Here is a 16,359-nt window from a genome sequence, read left to right on the forward strand (position 1 = left end):
TTGCGGGCTATCACACATGTAGTTAGAAATGTAATTTTCCAAATGCGAATCCAGTGTTTCTAAGTTTTAACTCCTAGTGTTATCAAAACTCTAAAACTATTTACTAATCACCATCCAAATCGGGATATGTTAAATTTACAATGATAAATCAGCTACAGAGTGCTGATCAGTACCGGAGCCAGGATTTCAGTTTGGGAGTGCCCATTACGGAAATGTCTTCGTCCAGAATTTTATTCTGGTGGGGTGTCCAAACATCCAGAGAGTTTATGTGGTATGGGGTACCTAATAAGAAATTGAGTGTTCTTAGCTCCTAGTAAGGGTGGTGGATTCGTGCGGATTCCGGAAGCTAATAATAATAATGTGCATTATAGATGAATTGTTTAACAAAAGTACATTCGTTAAAACTGCTGGGGTCTCTGGACTCGTTGTACGCTCCCCCCCCCCCCTTCCCACCTCTGGATATGCCCTTGTTTTCATCTATTATTTCTTTCCCAAATACTAGTTCTTAAACTGAAGTCGGAGCTTCGCAATTTTGTCCCGCAGGAGTTCTTTAAACGTGCCAGAAGCCAACGACACTGAGCTGTTGCCATTACAACACTTTTTTAAGGCCATCGACCCAAGCCGGGATTCGAACCTGCGAACTCGGACACAGAAGTACAGCGACTCAACCAACTGAGCCACATGGAAATGAGGCGTTTGTATATATTGTTATAAACAGATACACTTATTATTTTTTACAAATATTTTATGAGGAGCATGTATTAAGACGTAAATCTTCCTACTGTTCTAAATACACGAGACCGGACGGACGCACTAGCTGGAAGCTAAGGAGCCTTGCAGGGATGTAACTTACTTCTCTGTTTACTTGCAGGTCTCCTTATATTAGAATTTGACTTACGGCATCGTGCATTCGATTCCCGGCACTGAAAAAGTTAAGAAAGGCATGGGAAGGGGTGCAATGGGGATGGCCTTGAGTCTCCCGTAATCTAAATATCTATGACCTTGAAGGTAATCGCCTTCACGGGGAGTAGTATCAAAGTGGTTCCTATTAAATAAAAGACAAATTAAATGAAGATTCTACTTCCTCACAATCGAAGGACGATATGATTAATTTTAGCAACAGTTTCAATAATGCAGACGGTTTATGCTAAGAGTAAAGAAGCTATGCTTTCGATTGTTGGATATAATTACATTGCAAAAAACAAAACCATCAATATCTATTGAAGATCCGTCACCGCACGTGGTAGGACTGGATTTCTCTGCATATCCCCCTCTCAAGTAAAAGTTGTATGCCCGCTACTGGCCTGGACTTATACCTCACGCACTGAAATTATTTTCTGCGTATGCCACCGCATCCATTCACCATGTAAGGTATAAGGTAAGCCCGAAAAATTGCTGGATACTCAAAATACATCATCATAAATGATGTGGTTATGATTCATAAGTACTAAAGGAAAGTAAGCAAGCTTACGGTCAGTGAGATTTTTAATCTTATACTCATTAGCGACGAGATCTACGGTTTTTAGAAGAACAATAATCTACAGAACGTGACTTCCCATTTAAAACATTTTATATACATCGACTGCGATTCAAGCCGTCAACCATTGGAATTGGAACTGAGGCACACGTCCGCTAATTGCGAAATAGTTACCCGCACTTTTGATGATGCTATTCGAGGTTCCAATCAGTCCCCGGGCATTCGACAAAAGATATAGGACTACCTGTAGATGGTATAGAATTTACGCACGCATCAGCGATCATGTCTTGCTACAACATGCTGGTTCTGCTGTTAGATTAAAAATACGTTTTCGTAATTTACCGAGGATGTATATAGTTTTGGCTTCTTTAAGAATAAAAAGTCCATCTTTATAAATGTCACAAAATAAGGAACTAACGTGCAGCGCACAATCCTGTCACAGTCTTCCCAAAACTGCAACTTAAATACAGCACATTTTTCAACCGCGACCACGCTGTGCCAGGGTCCCGAAACATTGATGTTTCCAGGAACCGAGGTACAAAAGCTGACACTATGATGCTTCTGGCCGTGGCCCCTGTTATCTGAGTGGTCATGTTCCAGCCCCCTACAGAGTAATTTCTTGCTAATTGTCCTTCTCCTCATCTCTTGCCATTTGTCAACACGCGGTTGTATTCTCAATACTGAGGCCTCTACTAGGGAATATCCCCAAGCATCACAATGCCAAGTGCTTTCCTGTCATTCAAACTCTTTCAAGAAGTAGAGGTATGGCCCTACTGAGTCATGCTAGTAGATTCTTTGTGCCTACGTTAATTTAACATTTCGGTTACGCCAGTGGGGCTGATAATAAGGAGATCTCAAATTATTTGTAAAAAGAAATAACATCACTATATATAATCATCACTGATAGCCAGCCACGGTTCAGAAACTCTGAGAAAAAAAGGAGTATTCAAAATTTAGTAAGAAGTCTACACTGAACTTCGTTTACGAGTTTCTGCTTTCATCTCTGTCGATGATATGAAGCCACATATAGGAGCAAGGTTAGCACTGAGAAGGAGATCGGCGAAGCTGTATCGAACACTTTCTGCTCTCACGCTGGATGTTTTGAGTGGTGAAAAACAAACACACACAGGCTGCTAAGACGTACGAGTCTGTATTAGATGGCTTCTTATATTAGTAGAAAATAGGAAATACAAAGAAAGGTGTCATAATGGTGAAGGATACTTTATACCTGTTGTTGTTCGTCATATTGAATTGTACTAACCAATGTTACTGCACCATATGGCGGTGAATATCAAGTTATGTCACGCATCACGTTTCATTTCCATTCCTTACACCACCATGAACGTAACTGGAAAATAAGTAACTATAGAAGAGCAATTCCACAGAAACGTCACTCTAAAGGGTAACATTTAAATTCAATCTTTATTATTATGATTATTTTTGAAGAGATGTTATACCTTTAGCGTAATGTACCTCAATCAGTAAGTAAACGCATAGAAACCTATATATGCAAAAGCCTCCCACAGGGATGGTTAATAATAATAATAATAATAATAATAATAATAATAATAATAATAATAATAATAATAATAATAATAATAATAATAATAATAATAAGCTTACCATTCTTTTCTGTATTAGCTCATTTTTCTTCTGATTTGTCAGAACTCTTTAACTCCCCTGCGGGTGAAAAAGGGTGCATTATCTGTACCAAATGAATATCGTAAAAGGAGACTAAGAGGGGGAAACCAAAAAATATGTAATGGCTCCTTCGTCTTCTAATCCCAAAAACATATTCGTGTAGCGGAAACAATGTACGAGTGTGAAGTGTTTGAGATAAATACGTCTTATGACTGAAAATTACGGAAGTTAAAGTGTAACCATAGCAACCGTGCAGGCTGTGATGTAAGGTATGGATGGATGGTCGGACTATGTTACCTAGCAACCTTGCAGGCTGTGATGTAAGGTATGGATGGATGACCGGACAATGTTACCTGGCAACCCTGCAGGCTGTGATGTAAGGTATGGATGACCGGACTATGTTATCTAGCAACCTTGCAGGCTGTGATGTAAGGTATGGATGGGCGGCCGGACTATGTTTTCTAGCAACCTTGCAGGCTGTGATGTAAGGTATGGATGGGTGGCTGGACTATGTTATAAGCAACCTTGCAGGCTGTGATGTAAGGTATGGATGGATGACCGGACAATGTTACCTAGCAACCTTGCAGGCTGTGATGTAAGGTATGGATGGGTGGCCGGACTATGTTATAAGCAACCTTGCAGGCTGTGATGTAAGGTGTGGGTGGATGGCCGAACTATGTTACCTAGCAACGGTACAGGCTATGTCTCATGACTGGTTGCCATCTGAATTTAGCAGCCGTTGATGGATGACCATGACCGGGAGACATATTTATGATTATTTGATTTTCGCAAAGGGAAAAGTGTTTCCTTTTATATTGTATTGTCCTTCATTCCAGTCCTAAATTATCACCCCATCGAGGTCAGCCGACGATCAACTGTATGTGACCCCTCTCAACTTTATATCAGCTACGAGCTACTGCCTCACGGTGCACCTATGCGTGTATTTACACCACTTTCAACGTAAAAAAAACAACAACATTCATTATCGATCTGGTGACGTATGGTTTTCAATTTTGTAATGCATAGTACAATAGGTCAACCCCCTACAAACAAACTTTGAATGAAATCAGAGTGTTTCACCGCAAAGACTTCCCTTGCGAGTAATTGGTTTTCTTTTTTACTTGACTACCTGTGTAATGTTTCGTATTTTGAACTAAACTACCTTTCCATACATATTCTCGGCACAGTTTAATTTAACTAATTGATAAAGTACTCACTGCGGAGCGTCATGCTTGCATTGCAGTTCCCAGTCGTGCCACGGGACTTAAATTCTAACATGACAATACGAACACAAAGGCATACAAGTTTTAAAATATGTGTGAGAGTTATATCGAAGCCATGGCCGCAGGTCTATCGGGCATTGAATACCTCGCTTCTGTGTTCCATAGGCGTTAGGAATAAGTGAACACAGAGAGTTAAAGTTTAGAGATACATTAAAATTTGTCGTCAGCTGAAACCCATGGGATCGGAATTTTATTTCCGCTGTATTCACGATATCGTTTCATAAAGGTGGTTAAAAATAAAATAAAAGTCTTAAGTACATACCTCCGTTACAAAATCCAGCAGTAGATTTACAAGATTTTGTACGATAGTAGATGCAGTGATGACATTAATCACACACTTGTACACACTACTCCATCAGCACTAACACAATTCTGTCCCTGCTTAGAACTTGCTTAGAACATACACTTAGTATATACACGTGAAATGTTTTATAGAAATAATACCAATATTAATACTGTACAATCATGCCATTTACTTCTTCCAGTGATCCAGAATTGTACGCTAGACATAACTATTCCTAGTAGCACGGTTCTCAATTAAAATGCAAACATGGCAAAAATGTCGATCAATTTCACGTCATTTTTTCGCTAGCGAAATCGAACGGCTGATAGGGCATGTCGGTAGAACTTCACGTTATATAAACCATCTTCTTCGTCGTCTTCGGACTCGTCATCATCGCCATCAATTTCTGCTTTGTTTCTTGGAGGTGATGGGAGACGAACTCTTCGGTGTTTTCTAACGCCGCCTTTGCCTTAACTTCTAGATTAATGGCACGTAATCCTCTGCACTGACATTGCCATAATTACACTGTTGGAGAGTTTGTTCTACCACATCACTATTTTCGTTCATTATGGTTCCTTCGACAGGGTGTGAGACAAACTCGGCTTTGCTAAAAGCATTGACGTACCGTACTTGGCGACACCCCTTTCACTGCTTCTGCATTCCAAACTACAGCACCGAGCACAGAGACAGACATTTCCTCTTTCGGCCACCTTAAATCCTATCGGAACACACATTTACTGAAAAGGTTTAGGGAGTAAATTTACTTTTTTTTCCGTCAGCACGTAGTCGCAAAATTTCCTTCCGTTTCCGCGTCAGGCAGGTTCGACTAAATACAGGTAAACATATACGAATATTAGACCATAATATACGGGACCAGGAACATTTTCCGATATGGACAGTTTTCCGGCTCATACAGGTTCCGCTAAAGGCAAGTTTTATCGCATTTTATTTTTCTGACCGAACTCTCCATTCGTGAATGTTGTGAATTCACACTGTTTCCAATATCAATCGACTCAATGACACCTTATTGGTCTTTTCGTCTGTCTCCATAGACAGTAAGTCGATGTGTGACTTGCAATGTTCCTGGTCCCGTATATTATGGTCTAATATTCGTATATGTTTACCTGTATTTAGTCGAACCTGCCTGACGCGGAAACGGAAGGAAATTTTGCGACTACGTGCTGACGGAAAAAAAAGTAAATTTATTCCCTAAACCTTTTCAGTAAATGTGTGTTCCGATAGGATTTAAGGTGGCCGAGATAGCATTCGGCCAGGAAATGTCTGTCTCTGTGCTCGGTGCTGTAGTTTGGAATGCAGAAGCAGTGAAAGGGGTGTCGCCAAGTACGGTACGTCAATGCTTTTTGCAAAGCCGAGTTTGTCTCACACCCTGTCGAAGGAACCATAATGAACGAAAATAGTGATGTGGTAGAACAAACTCTCCAACAGTGTAATTATGGCAATGTCAGTGCAGAGGATTACGTGCCATTAATCTAGAAGTTAAGGCAAAGGCGGCGTTAGAAAACACCGAAGAGTTCGTCTCCCATCACCTCCAAGAAACAAAGCAGAAATTGATGGCGATGATGACGAGTCCGAAGACGACGAAGAAGATGGTTTATATAACGTGAAGTTCTACCGACATGCCCTATCAGCCGTTCGATTTTGCTAGCGAAAAAATGACGTGAAATTGATCGACATTTTTGCCATGTTTGCATTTTAATTGAGAACCGTGCTACTAGGAATAGTTATGTCTAGCGTACAAATCTGGAACACTGGAAGAAGTAAATGGCATGATTGTACGGTATTAATATTGGTGTTATTTCTATAAAACATTTCACGTGTTCCGATGTGTCTGGAAAGATGACCAAACTTGATTATTTAGGGGAAGTAAAAGTCGTAACAAAGTTTCCGCAGGTGAACCTGCGGAAGGATCATTACCGAAATTGTTTTATCAAAAAAAACATTTCGAGAAGGAGGAGTCAGACGGCCCCGCGTGGTCCTCTTCTCCGGCGAGGCTTCCTCGAGGAGCGAGACTCCTGCCGAGTCCGCTGTTGCGAGCTCAGGCGAGTCCTGTTCGTACGCTGTAAGCGGCGGCCCCGCTCGGTCCTCTCCTCCGGCGAGGCTTCCTCGAGGAGCGAGACTCCTGCCGAGCCCGCTGTTGCGAGCTCAGGCGAGTCCTGTTCGTACGCTGTAAGCGGCGGCCCCGCTCGGTCCTCTCCTCCGGCGAGGCTTCCTCGAGGAGCGAGACTCCTGCCGAGCCCGCTGTTGCGAGCTCAGGCGAGTCCTGTTCGTACGCTGTAAGCGGCGGCCCCGCTCGGTCCTCTCCTCCGGCGAGGCTTCCTCGAGGATCGAGACTCCTGCCGAGCCCGCTGTTGCGAGCTCAGGCGAGTCCTGTTCGTACGCTGTAAGCGGCGGCCCCGCTCGGTCCTCTCCTCCGGCGAGGCTTCCTCGAGGATCGAGACTCCTGCCGAGCCCGCTGTTGCGAGCTCAGGCGAGTCCTGTTCGTACGCTGTAAGCGGCGGCCCCGCGCGGTCCTCTCCTCCGGCGAGGCTTCCTCGAGGAGCGTGACTCCTGCCGAGCCCGCTGTTGCGAGCTCAGGCGAGTCCTGTACGTACTCTGTAAAAATATTTGTCTGGACATTATGAAAATGATCATATTATTTCACGACAAATACAGGTGGAGACATTTAAGGGACTGTTCCGCACGGTTTTCTTAACAACGGCACTAGCGCAACTCCAGATTAGGCGTGTAAGAATTCAGTATTTTCCAAACGTTTTCATTGCTCTAAAATATTGTGCGACACCCTACATCAAATGAAAATATTACCATACATTAATAGGCAACGTATGCACCCTTGATAAGATGAATAAAATCAACACTCATATTTCCAGTATTAATTTTCATTTTCTGTAATTTTAAAGTAATATATTTTACACACAATTCTAAGAGGAAAACAAACAAGCAAACATACAAACAAACAAACGTATAAACATCATAAAGTATCAAACAAATCATTTTGGAACAGTGCTGATGGTTGCATTATTATTACTATTAAAGTCTTACAGTCGTATCATCACAAACGTATTCACTTAATAACTAGTCCTCGGATACTAGTCCTATCTTCAATGAATTAAAAATTATTTATGACATGTTGATCCACATAGATGTGTCGACAATGTAAAACGGAGCCCAGGTAAAGTAAACAATAGCAGGGCCGGCTGGACATGCTGTTGAGGTTAAGTACTAGTTATGAAGTAAATATTTCGTGTGCTGATACGACTGTTATATTTTAATAATTATTATAAGAAGAAGAATAAAACAAACATATATTCACCCATAGTTACAGTCGTGTTTAGCGAGTTTTACAAATTTCTATTCTGAGTGGAGGAATATGGGATAGATTTGTTCTCATTTCTTCAGCCAGCAATTTTAATCCGATATGATTGATGTTTATTAATATATTATATATGTTGGTCATCGCAGAAAATCCTGCCTGGCTAGAATATGTGGTTGGAAACAGCAACAAAATTATAGTGGTCTGCTTAGCGAGATGCGGATAATCTTCTTGAAGTGAAATTCAGACTTTGTCCAGATCATCTCCTTGGTGTTTTAATTTTACTTTCATATCATTTTTAAGCCCTGCCAATTCTTCTTATGCTACCAAGGAGAGTCCAATAACTTCCAACGAAAAACGAATGGATTTTTTTATCCAGTCAAGGCATTTATAATCATACCTAGGAGGTAACTTTTGAGTTTATTTCTGAGTAATACCTAAGTAGTTGAAAACTCAATAATGTATTTCTTTCTACAAATCACAACGAGATTTACTGTATTTGGGAATATTTAATAGCTTCTCTCTTTCGCTTTCCTAGTAAAGATACTTCGAAGCTCCCCATAAACCTTCAGGCGACACCCAGTTTGGAAAGCAATGTTTTAAATAGTCACTTCAACACTATTTTATTTTAATGCGTAAGACGATTGGCATCGTACCAAAAATATTTATTAAGACACAAAACCAAGAATATTAAAATTTAAATTCATAAATGAAATTAAAACTGAAATTAAATGTACAAACGGAAGCGATTCTAATTTGAAGTTATTCAATCAATTAAAATCGAAAAAGGTCTTGAAATCAAAAATAAGAAAGTGAAGAAATGTAACATAACCAGTTTCCTATTTGTGATTTTACTGTAGTTAATATTTTTTTAATAATTTCTTAAATTAGAAACTGTCGGAGATATTCAGTTGCTCTGCTATTATCGGTTACGATCTGCAAATTCTTCCGAATCTATTAAATGAATTGTTTTGTCTTTCTTGCTCCAGCATCCCGATATCTCAACAGCAAAGTGGAGAAAGACGAAGTTTGATTTAATAACTCACTTCCTTCTTACAAAATATTGTTGACTGCAATAGCGAACTTACTGCAGATCATAAATTATTATTATTGTTATTATTAGCGCTCTACAAACTTCCATTTATTCAGTAAAAATCCACGGTTCTAGCCATTCAGCCAAGCAACTCAATGCTGAAAATATTCTAGGGATATGAGCTACGAATTTCAGCTAAATAAAATATAATGAAGTATGAGAATATATTATTCTTTATTATTCCTAAAGTTACAATACTTTTCTTAACCATCGTTATCCGATCGATTAGATCACGACCGACTTGATGCGTCGCTCTAGCTAGCTCCTTAAGGAGTGCAACGAGGGATCCAGTCCGCCGTAATTAGACACGGCCGACTTGATGCGTCGCTCTAGCAAGCTCCGTGATTAGATTAGCAGTTTGCCTTTTTCTACCGCTAAGAGCGCTGATGTGAGTCATTGCATTGTTTCACTTAAGCTCCACTACGAGCGCTAGTGTGAGTCAATGCAGAGTCTCACTTAAGCCCTTATAACTACATTCAGTGTGGACATTTTCCTAACAATGAAAAACACCTGAGGGTAATGAACTAAGGAACACATTAAAGATAGAATTATGTAAATAAGTTGATTTGGCGAGGATTTGAATTTTAAAAAAAGGGAAACAAATAAAGAGTCAACCGATTTTAGGCAGTTTTTTTTTTTTTTGCGGAACTGTACTTAGGCAGGAAGTAGTTATCGAATTTGTTTTCAGTTTCATAGAGCTACCTAAGACAATTTTAAACATTTCCGGGATCTTTATCCTTCAACTTTCGGCACAATTGAGGAAATTGCTTGATTGACGTTTTTCGTTGTATGGGGACCCTTACTTTATCTGCTAATAAATGTGTTCAGCATTAAGACACACCATTAAATAAAGAACAGAAACATGTGTATCATAGTCATATGTCATGAAGTGTTTTGACTGAGTCGACACAGAATAGCACGACTTCCTTCTTAATAAAAATAAGAAATATGAGCTCTATAATTTTTTGATGCCGGAAAAATGAATAATGCAGGATAAAAACCACAAGATTATTACACGAATTTATTAACTACACTTTCGTGCGATATGGGTCATAGTCGTTAATTTTTCTCATTTTTTTATTCATCTTAGACTGATTTTAATAGTAATTATTTACCGCTACTTTGTCTGCTAACTATTAAAATCACACGACAAAAATTTTCGTAGCCTCATCACGTAAACCTAGACATAATTTGTGTGCTGTACGTTCTTCATTCGCGAAATAAAATAAAATTTATAGTTTATTTACGTTGTAGGAAAAGAAAAAATAGCCTTTTTTAATCTTCCAGTCTGACTTGCCGGCCATCGATGGGAACAGCAGCAGGTGTCTAGTTGTGACTTTATCCTAACAAGACGCTGTTAGAAAGAGAGAGTTCTCAAGTTGTGTCCGTGACAGGTGACGACGTTCCTAGTACATTATTAATCGTTCACTTAGAGTCGTGGACTTAGGTGGACGCTCGTGTCCCAACTTCCCTTCCAACTGTCGGCTCACTGTCAGCTAAGAGAGTGTCTGTGTAACGTCTTGGGTACTGGAGCAGTTTGAGGGAAGTTACCGGAATTGTGAATGGCTCATTACTGAATAAAATTATCGCCTTCTGTGACAGAGAGGATAGGCTTTCCAGAGCGAGAGCTTGTATTTTCAATGTATTACTCCCAGTAATCTACTAAAGCTAATGATCTCCTTTACGGGTGTCTATATTGAATGCAATAAACAAACCAATTCCCACAGAGCCCTGTTGCGCTTTGAACTACCAAACGACTGCTGCTCACTCCGAAGGCCTGCAGATTACGGGGTAATGCTTGGTCAGTGAGGGGAAACCTCTTGATCGTCATTATCGGCTTTCTACACCGCGGCCGCTATCTCACAGTCAGATAGCTTCTCAATTGTAATCAAGTAGGATGAATGGACCTCGAATCAGCCCTCAGACCCAGATACAATTTTCTGGCGGAAATCGAACCCGAGACCTCCGAGTAAAAGAGAGGCACGCTAACCCTACACCACGGGGCCGGAACTTATTTTAAATGAATGCGGAAACGAAATTAACTTACATAAAAATATTCTTAAACTACAATTATAATTTCAACCAGGGCCATTCAAAACATAAAAGAGTTAACCAAATGGATCAGTCCTTATCCTTATAATCACCTTTCAGAATCTTGGATTTAGATGTTGCTACTTCTTAAAGATACTAAGTTTCCAAGTATCTCCATCCTCTTGAATCAGGTTTTTGTCTTTTTTCATAGCAGAAATGTTTAATTATGTAACGGTAAAAAACTGAAGACCTCTCCGGGATAAGGATATAGCCAACAAATTTTTGTAAAGGTGAGATCTCAGTGCAAATGGGGTTTATCATCGCGCCTCTATGCTGTGGTGTCATCTTATGTCTTACATTTGAACTTCAAGCTGGTTTACAACCGGCAGAACATTGTCCTCCGTGGTATGAAGATAGTACATCAAGTGCTTGTGTTGGTTCATTACCAGGTGTAATGGATCATTTGAATGAAGGCCATAAGACGATTACATCTACATTTGAATTATTTTATTGACATTTTTTTATTGTCGGGACCAATGACTTAGATGCTATTCCCCTTTAAACAAGAAGCATAATCATCTCATAATTTTGTTGTTATTATTACACTAATATTATTTCCTATGATTTCTGTTCAAGTGTATAGTATATCTCTTCTTTTATATGCAAACGTAAGACATACTTGAACATTATTTCCATGTATCAGTTCCAATTCACACATTATTTCGAAAACTTTAAGTTATAACAATAAAATATATTTTTAACTGATTAACTCAATTGTACACTTGAATACACAATTGGTTCTAATGTTGTATCCAATGAAATAAACCCCAAAAATATTATTCTTATTTCCTGAAAAATGACTCATTTGTTGGTTATATCCTTATTCGCGGAGGTCATAAATTGTATTCTAGTTTTATTATATATGGCCATAATATACCATGCGCAAAATAGGGTTCGTAAGTGCATTAGTAATAATAATAATAATAATAATAATAATAATAATAATAATAATAATAATAATAACAATAAATGTTCGTCGAGGCGCGTAATGTCAGCAGAATTCATTACCCAGCAGATACCGAATGCCCGGTTCCATGGTTAAGGAGTTAGCATCCTGGCCATTGGTACAAAAGTCCTGAGTTCCATTCTCGGCTGAGTTGCTGTTTTATCGTTCACAGTTCACAGTGCCCGGATTCCGCTAGAAAAGAAAATACTTTGCTTTTCTGAGCAGTCACTGATGATGATGATGATGCTTGTTGTTTAAAGGGGCCTAACATCGAAGGTCATCGGCCCTGAGCAGTCACTGGTATACAGCGTTCATCCTTCATATTCATAGTCATCTTTCCTCGCATTGCCTCCTTAAGAAGGCCAAACATGTGGTAATCACTAGGGGGTGAGGTCTGGTGAATATGGTGGATGTGGAAGGTCCTCAAAATGTTGGTTTGGTTGACCGCAACCACTGAGCGGGCAGTATGGAGTCGAACATCTGCTGCTGTAGTAAATTTGGAACACCATAATAAATCGCCACTTATCGGTGAAGTTCAACAGGTTTCACTACTCAAAATCGGGAAGGCAGACAGCTGCACTTCGATTTACTTGTCTGCGCAGTGCTGCTTCTAATATGATATTTGTTAAATCATTTCAAACAGTGCTGCCAGTGGAAGGAAACGTGTATTACGCTTTTAAGTTTATCATTAGACTCGCCCATTTAACACTATGATGGCTGAGGAGTTGAAGAGTAGATGTCGTGGATCTGCTCACTTGTTCCAGCTGGTTACGAAACTATCACTTAGCAGTTTCGTGATTACATTTCTGTCTACTCCTCTTGTTCTTGCTGGTATTCTGAGGCACGCAGGTTAAAGGAGACTAAAACAAAAAAGTCAAATCGCCTCAGAATCAAAGAGTGTATCGGGCAGTGTTCAACTATATATTTGCTTTTGCTGTGCGCCCGTCCGCAGACCGGCAAACCAAGGAAACACTATTACCTCTGACGTCGCTTTATAGGCGACAGCTTTATAGACTTTTTCAAAATAATTTCCACCACACTGAATACACTTCTCCATACGTCGAAACTAGTCCCACCGAGCTCGATAGCTGCAGTCACTAAAGTGCGACCAGTATCCAATATTCGGGAGATAGTGGGTTCTATTCCCACTGTCGGCAGCCCTGCAGATGGTTTCCCGTGGTTTCCCGTTTTCACACCAGGCAAATTCTGGGGCTGTACCTTAATTAAGGCCACAGCCGCTTCCTTCCCACTCCTAGCCCTTCACTGCTCCATCGTCGCCATAAGACCTATCTGTGTCGATGCGACGTAAAGCAACTAGCGAAAAAAAACACCTAGTCCCTGAACCAACTCTGCCACTTTTCTTCGGTTACATTTTCATTCTCTCGATTCCATGCTGCCATAAGCTCCTCGTCGAATAATAAACGCCGCCCTTTCAACTTCATCTTCACTTCCGGGAAGAGTGCGAAGTCACATGGGGCAAAATCAGGACTGTATGGAGGGTGATCAGGCAAGAAAATCCATTGTTACATTAGCACGATGTGCTGGAGCATTCTCGTGATGCATGAGCCAAGTGTTGAGCTGTGGCTTTGGACGGAGCTGCTTGAGAGCCTGGATGAATTGAGGCAGAGAAGTGTCACTCTACCACTTCGCAGTAACTGTCCTTTGTGTTTCTAGCACAACCCGAGTCAGGATGCCCCTTTTAGTGAAGAATACTGTAATCATTCTTTTCTTCACTGACCTTGACTTTCACACAGTCACAGGATTACCCTCTCCTTCAAACAGCTACACCTTGTTCTGGGATTCTGTTGGGACATCGTAATTATAAAGCCAAGTTTCGTCACCTGTAACGATGCTATTGACGTTATGCGAAGTCCCATTTTCAAACTGTTTTAGCATTTTTCGGCACCATTTCACTCGATGTGCCCTTTGTACCTCTGAAAGTGAATGGGGCATCCAAAGGGACCAAACCTATCTAACATGGAGATGGTCGTATAGAACTGAATGAATACCTTCCGATATGCCAGCCACCTCTCATGCTGCAACATTTTCCTATAAGCTTCAATGTTTTCCTCAGTCACTGATTCAGACGGTCGCCCAGAACGAGGATCGTCTTCAAGCCCAAAATCTCCCCTCTGGAACTCTTTTTACCAGCGGAAAATTGTTGTCGAATGTGGGCAGTTTTCCCCAGCACAGGAGTCATTTCCTCCAGGTGCTGATCAACAGTTAATCCACGAACAAATTTGTGGTGGATGATTGCGCGATATTCACCTTCAGACCACACTGACATCTTAACTTGCTTTCAGTCCCATTGCTTGGTAACAATTGGTGTGAATATCGCCCCTTGCTGTCTTCTAGACCGGTTTTTACCCCTCTTTTCATCCCTCACCATAACAGCGGTATCCAGCCAGCCGTTTTTGCGTACTGCAAAACTTCAGTGCCCTTTGTATTAAATAATGTACAACATCTTGATAACACTCATTACAGAATAATAAGGCAAACCCCTGCTATCTCCTAATTAGCACACAACAAATAAATAAATAAATAAATAAATAAATAAATAAATAAATAAATAAATAAATAAATAAATAAATAAATAAATAAATAAATACATATCCATGTTCTAATGAACACATAACATTCTGTATTTAAGGATTCATCGTGAAATCATCGTAAAAGATTGACCTCTTGTTCAGGCTTAGACATAACTTATTACGATTGACATTGTCCTCCTTTCCCGTATGTGCAGTGGTTTAATTGTTTCACTAATTGGAGTACAAAATTTTCACAAACTTTAATAAGACTCTATCTTATTGGTACCAATTGAAGATAAATTTATTTGCAGTAATCTTGAGTAGAAACTCGCTGTGCAGAACATCCGGACGTATTATAAATACATATCAATGATGAAGTTATAACTTATCTGGAATATAAAATAATTTTTGTAGCAGTATCTTTTTCAAGTTGCAAAAAATTGAAGGGATAAAGGGCCAGAAATGTTTCAAATTGTGAGTTTTGTATAGTTGCATCAAACTTTAAAAAGATATTTGAAAATCAGTTCCGAAAAACAGCCCAAAATTGCTTGTTTCCTTACTCGTTTCCTTTTTTATTCAAATCCTAGCCAAATTTATTTTAATAATTCTTTCTGTAATGTGTTCCTTGGTTCAATAACCTCAGGCGTTTTTTGATTTTTTTTGAAAAATTTTCACACCTTGCGCGCCGAACACGTTCTCGGACACTCACGGCAGTAAAAATGGCATACGCTATTTCATGTAGTTATAAGGGCTTAAGTGAAACCTTGTAGGCTAAGGTGAAACAATGCGTTGATTCACATTAGCACTCGTAGTGGCAGAGAAAGGCAAACTGTTATTGTAATCACGGCCCTGGATCCCTCTCTGCGCTCCTTAAGGAGCTAGCTAGAACGGCCGTGATTTAATCCATGGCCAACTTGATGCATCGCTCTAGCTAATGTCTAATCTAATCCATGGCCATGTCTAATCGTTGCCTGTGAGATAAGTAAAGGCCTCTACATGCGCGGTCGTTTCAAGTACTGGTACTTGGTGACAGAGTCACGGCCAACTGGATCCCTCGCTGCGCTAGCTAGAGCGACGCAGTTCAAATAGCGCCGCCAGATGTCAGGCTATACCTCCATTCCTCAGCAAGTTTTCAATATTGGCATTACGAGAATAACTTGCATATAAAAAATTACAAAGATAAAACAATACGTTTCGACCAGAAAAGTGACATTCTTTTGATGCTCAATAAAGAAAAAAATAAATGTATAATATAGTAATAACTGAAGAAGAACTAATACGAGTCAGATCGTATAATTGCTACCGGAAAGTAGGGCCAGGCTAACAAGGTGACCCTGAGAGGTGTCTGTGGACTTTCTCTTTCTCATTATGTCTGTATCTACGTTTCTTCTCTCACCAGGGGCGTATCCAGGACGGGTCGGGAGGGGAGGGGGGAAATTACAATAAATAATACATTAAATAAATATGCAGATACATAATTGCAGAACCAAGAGTTCTGTAATTCATTTTTATCCGTGTCCTTAAAATAACAATTAATGCACGCGCCTTCATTGTGTTCTACCATTATTTTGTAATTATAAACCCTCCCCCTCCCCCCCCTCAACATTGGCTACTGATTCTCACCTTCTTAAATTACATTCTTCTTACTGTAAAGCCAACCTCTCTGCCTCAGGTTGTATCCCC

At 40.0% G+C, this 16,359-nt stretch overlaps 1 protein-coding gene across 1 annotated transcript in view; it reads right to left on the reverse strand.

Moving 5' to 3' along the window:
* Positions 1 to 16,359, reverse strand: part of LOC136880855 (neuroglobin-like) — a 552,523-nt gene that overhangs the window by 497,580 nt on the left and 38,584 nt on the right. The gene's annotated exons all lie outside the window — the stretch shown is intronic.

Source organism: Anabrus simplex, chromosome 9, assembly GCF_040414725.1.
Source record: "Anabrus simplex isolate iqAnaSimp1 chromosome 9, ASM4041472v1, whole genome shotgun sequence".
NCBI classification, from domain to species: Eukaryota; Metazoa; Arthropoda; class Insecta; order Orthoptera; family Tettigoniidae; genus Anabrus; species Anabrus simplex.